The following is a 5,968-nucleotide window of genomic DNA, read 5'->3' as shown; positions in this document are numbered from 1 at the left end:
ATTAAGAGACTTTGTTGAATTTTAATTTTGTGTTTGTAAATTCTGTACATTTAATTAAGTTATTGTTAATTATCTAATTTAAGTGGCAGACTAAGGAAGGGGCAGTGTTACGACAGCGAAAGTCACGTGACTCTGGTAACACGTTATGAAGTAGTTAATAAAGAGTATGGTTTTCAGTAACTTTTTAAGGACATGTCTCGTTTGAATTTTAAATGTATTTGAAAGGGTTTTATTCTGCACTATTTTGTTAATGATAAATGATCTGTGCTATGTGTTTAATTCTGTTAAAGCTATTATGCTACAATATGATGAAAGATTATTGTATCATTGTTAAAGTGATTTTAATAGTACGATGCAATTAGATTTGTTTTTATGATGTTTTTCTCTCTCTTTTTTTTTTTTGCTAAAAGTTTGTGTTATCTGTGTAAGATGTAAGTGTTTTTCAGGAGCAAGAGAAAGTCACCGAACTCCTTAACAAGAGCGTGTGTATATATTGTATTGGTTTTAAAATTAAAATTAGTTGTTGGCTAAAGGACAAGCCTAAAGTAAATGGAAGAGGAAAGGTGTGGTATATAAGAATGCCATGCATTTTTATCACCTAATATAGAATTGTTTAAAGTTAATAATTTAATTTAGGTGTGCGAAGTGTTCACGTAACACATGACGAAGAAAGTTGTTTATTTGATTTAGTTCTTGTGGGAGGCATAGCTGTAATTTTCCACATTATACAAGGATATCAATAGCATTGTCCTCCAATGGTAGATCAGTTGATGCCTTGAGGATACAAACTCTCTTAAATATGAATGAGAATGGCCAGTTACATGGAAAGTGCTATCCTTCTATGTAAGTCTGATATTTTATTTTGATTTAGGTTATATAAGGTGTGGTGCATGATCTCGACCGAAAAAGTTTAGCTTTGGATCTCATCTGAGATTGCTTTATGACCCAGCAAAATTGCCTGTTCAACATACAACACAAGTACACATGTACGGTGTTTGTGATATTAATAAAGATTGCTCATTATGTTCGGTATCTTTACTTCTTTCTCACAATCTTCATTATTCACGGAATTCAAAACTATTGTGTAATAAATATCCTGTCAAGTCCCATTGCTTGAAAAGAAATCAATTTCACATGAAAATAAAAAAGTGTTAAATCCTGACATTTAAGAATGAATGTATGCGGATAAGAAAAAGAGAGAAGGTCATCAGTGCAAGAATAACTGGAGAATATACTTGGCATTCCTTATGGTGAATTAGCAGGACTGATATATCTCCCAGAGAGAAATAGCATTTCTGGAGGATATGGATATCATTATGGTGTTGTTGTTTTTTTATCTAACCTTGTACTAAGTTCCCTTTCTTAGACTGGTTTTGAATGTTGCAGAAGAACTACTACATGAGGTAGAAAACACTCAGGAGAAAATGTGATTCAGACCAATTTCTACAGGGCCACTGTGATAGTGGCTGATGTTGGTTTGGTGGTAGGAATCTTAGAGATATATGTTTTATATAAGGGATGAACATTAATCCTCTCACTATGAGGTAGATCAGAATGTGTCTTTCACGACTTTTTTGAATTACAATCAAAATTTAATTAAATTCATCTAATTTCAATGTATAAGAAAAACTTTGTTGTCAACATTTAGTTAATAAATCAAATTTTTATAACGTTATAAGTTTTAAGTTCTTAATTTTATAAAGAAAAATAAAAAACTCATTCTTCCCTATTGTGAAAATTGTGTTAGCTTGTTATGAATTTCGCGCAAAGCTACACGAGGGTTATCTGCGCTAGCCGTCCCAAATTTAGCATCTAGTCATCACCAACTTTTGGGCTACTCTTTTACAAACGAATAGTGGGATTGACTTATCATTATAACGCTCCCACGGCTGAAAGGGCGAGCATGTTTGGTGTGACGGAGATTTGAACCCGCAGATTACGAGTCGAGCGCCCTAACCACGTGGCCATGCCGGAGCGTGTGAGAATTGTGACAATTGTTTTCTAGATTTCCCTCTTCTCTTCTATACTTGCCACCCGTCTGAGAAGTACAGAATTTATCATAAATTACTTGTTATATAAATATTACAAAGTCTTATTTTTTAGCCATCAATATACTTTGTTTAAGGAGTAATAAACTAGAAAATCAGACCCCTTAGCCACGCCCACCTGTCACATCCACTTTTTCACAAATTGCCAATAGTTCTCTACTATAGTTTTATACTATATTATTTATAACCAATAGAAAGACGTTGTTTTCAGTACAGAGTATTGTCTACTTCGTTTGAAAGTTTCTCTCGCGGTGTGCAGAATGACAAACCTATAGAATTATTTAAAGGCTCTTATGACGTAGTTAAAAAACCAAATAAATTTTGATGGTTATAGGACATTGTTTATGATGTTAGAAAAACACGTAGGTTCTAGAAGTTTGGTTAGAAATTAATAAAAACCTTATAACCCGAGCGCTTTCGAAATGTGGACCTTTCTTCTTCAAGGGCATTCCCAGTTTGTCTAACCGTAGTATTCATACATCATTGAAGGAAATTTAAAAAACGTTAACATTTTCTAAAAAAAAATAGGATTTTTTTCTGGGAAGTACTACACGGGAAAAGTGTTCGGATTGTGCTTTTTAGTCATACGCAACTCACTGCATCAAAATGATTCAATGTACAAAGCTCAAAATTTTTCATAAATTTTTACTCATATAAACTGTAATGTTTATATATATATATATATATATACCCCCCCAGTAGCATAGGGGTATGTCTGCGGACTTACAACGCTAGAATCCGGGTTTCGATACCCGTGGCGGGCAGAACACAGATAGCCCATTGTGTAGCTTTGTGCTTAATTACAAATAAATAAATAAATAAAAATATATATATATTAAAAGTGGTACTGTTTTTTTTCAAAAAATCATAGTTTCCAGTTTCTCAGTACTACATTTAAAAATTACATCAATAAAGATATAATCAAACCCTCACATACAGTCCTAGTGAATGTCGTGTTCTTGTTGGGAGGAGAGTACTTTTATTTAAAATAGGGTCATATTATAAAGAAATAGCTGTTGCACATACCATAGTTATTTTTCTAATTGTCTGAATGTTGAATACCCAAAGTGTGGCTCCCCAGTGGCACAGCGGAACGTCTGCAGACTTACAATGCTAGAAACCGGGTTTCGATACTCGTGGTGGGCAGAGCACAGATAGCCCATTGTGTAGCTTTGTGCTTAACTACAAACAAGAAAGAAGAAAAGCTAATTTAAATTTATGTCATTTATTATAGTGGTTACAAGGTTGGTCAAATTGGCTGAGTCAGTATACAGTTAGGGTAGAGAAAGTGTTTGTTGTTCTTTTGAAGCCACTCCAGTGTGGCTTTGGGTCATTGTCCTGTTGAAATGTAAATGACTCTAGCAGGTTTTCCTCTAGGATTCACCTGTACTTTGCACCATACATCGTCCCCTCTATCCTGACAACCTTTCCAGTCCCTGATGTCACAAACAAACCTCAAGTGTGACATTTTTTTAGGATTTTCTTTTGTGGCCATTCAATAGATGGTGCAGGAGTTTTGGTTACATCTACAGATACTAACATAGACACTAACTCCATTACAGTAAGATGAAATTTAAAAATTTTCAGGTGAAGAAAAGTATTTTTAATCTTAACATGAAATCACTTTGCTCTCAGGGCAGTCAACACTTATTCTATATATTCACGTACAAATATGTAATAAAAATACTTAATTATAATGCCTGTTTTTGTTTCTTTTGTGTGTACAAGACACATATAATGTGTAATGAAAGTTTGCTAAATTTCGTGAGATACGCAAAATATATTAAAAGTTATAAAACTCTGATGGTTATTTTGTGATAACAGGGTCGGCCATATCGATCGACCGCCTTTGCAAAAAGTTAATATCTCATACATTATTGAGTGACTGATAGCTTATTGTTTTTTTGAGAGCTACGAAAACAGCATATTTTAAGTCCGAAAGTGCCAACTTACAGTATGATATTGGCTCAGATAAAAGACAACAGTATTTTTGTATGCGCTATTTGTATGAGCTAAAACTACTTCACCTTTTATTATAAATTTTGAAAAAATAATTAAACTTTTGCAGCAGATTATGTTATACTATGTAGGCACACAATGTCTTTTCTTATCTCTTATTAATATAAAAGTTTTCAATATTCCTCTGCACATTGTGTACAGTGCCTTGCAAAAGTATTCAGCCCTACCAATAATGTCACATTTTGATGAAATAAAAATAATGTAAACAATTATTTTTAATGAACTTGTTTTTATTCAAAACTCTGATGATCAAACTCAACACTGTTATGTGTGAAGAAGGTTGAATATCAGCAAAACCTGCAAGGAAAAATATGTATAAATTGAAATTTGCAGATTGTATAAGTATTCAGCCTCCTAGATCAGTACTTGGTGGAAGCACCTTTGGCAGAAATTACTGCTGTGGGTCTATTTGGATAGGTCTCTATCAGTTTTGTACAATGGAATGGTGCAATGTTTGTCCATTCTTCCTAGCAAAATTGCTTCAATTCTGACATGTTTGTTGGGGATCGTTGATGGACTGCAATCTTCAAGTCTAGCCATAAATTTTCTATTAGATTCAAGACAGGGCTTTAACTAGTCACTCCAGGACATTCACTTTGTTCTTTTGAAGCCACTCCAGTGTGGCTTTGGGTCATTTTCCTGCTGAAATGTGAATGACTTAAGCAGGTTTTCCTATGTTTTATACTATGCACCATCCATCATCTCCTCTATCCTGACAAGCTTTTCACTCCCTGCTGATGAGAGACACCCCATAACATGATGCTGCCACCACCATATTTGACAGTTGGGATGATGTTGACTGGGTGATGGGCTGTGTTGGGCTTGCACCAGAAGTAACGCTTTTAATTTAAAACAAGAAACCCAATTTTTGTCTGCTCTGAAAAAAGCCTCCTGCCTCATGTCTGCAGTATCATTTACATGCTTTGTTGCAAACTCCATACGAGATTTAAGATGATTCTTTATCAGTAATGGCTCCTTTATTGACACTCGCCCATACAGGCCAGCTTTGTGTAGGGACCAGAATATTGTCGATGTCTAAACATTGACTCCCATCTTAGATATTGAACTTTACAAATCTTTCAAAGTCACTGTTGACTTCACAGTGGCATCCCTAACCAAATTTCTGCTTGCCTGACTGTTTAGTTTGGAAGGGCGGTCTGATCTGGGTAGTGACTTGATGGTATAAAGCACATTCCACGTCTTAATGATGGACATCACCATACTCAAAGGAATAATCAGTGACTTTGACATTTTCTTGTAACCTTCTCCTGATCTGTACTTCTCTACCACTTTATCCCTGACTTGTTTGGAAAGCTCCATGGTTTTCATGGCTGATTTTTCGTATCACTTAAAGAGATGAATTTAATCTGAAGTCAAGTCAAACCACTTTGATTACACACAGACAGAAACCATTACACTAATTTTGTGACCTTTCAAACTAATCTTTTGCACCTGAACTTATTTAGAGTTGCCGTAGCAAAGGGGTTGAATACTTGTGCAATTGAGAATATTCTATTTTTTAAAAAATCCAGCTTACATAATATCAGCGTTTTAGCTTTCTCAGTTCGGAGTAGAATATATAGATTCTAAATATAAAGTTCTATTCGAAAATTTAATAATTGAAAGCTCAGACGGCAACAATAAAATTTGGTTTGTTTGATAATAAGCACAAAGCAACACAATGGACTATCTGTGCCCTGCCCACCGCAGGTATCGAAACCCGGTTTCTAGTGTTGTAAGTACGTAGACACAGATGGACCTTTGTGTAGCTTTGTGCTTAATAATAAACAACAACATACAACAGCTTTATTATTTACAATGTAAACTATGAAGAATTGCATTAAATACTTGTTCATGATATATAGGCCCGGCATGGCCAGGTGGATAAGGCGCTCGACTCA

The sequence above is a fragment of the Limulus polyphemus genome, unplaced genomic scaffold (genome assembly GCF_000517525.1).
Source record: "Limulus polyphemus unplaced genomic scaffold, Limulus_polyphemus-2.1.2 Scaffold2318, whole genome shotgun sequence".
Classification (NCBI taxonomy): Eukaryota; Metazoa; Arthropoda; class Merostomata; order Xiphosura; family Limulidae; genus Limulus; species Limulus polyphemus.
This window is presented reverse-complemented; position numbering follows the sequence as displayed.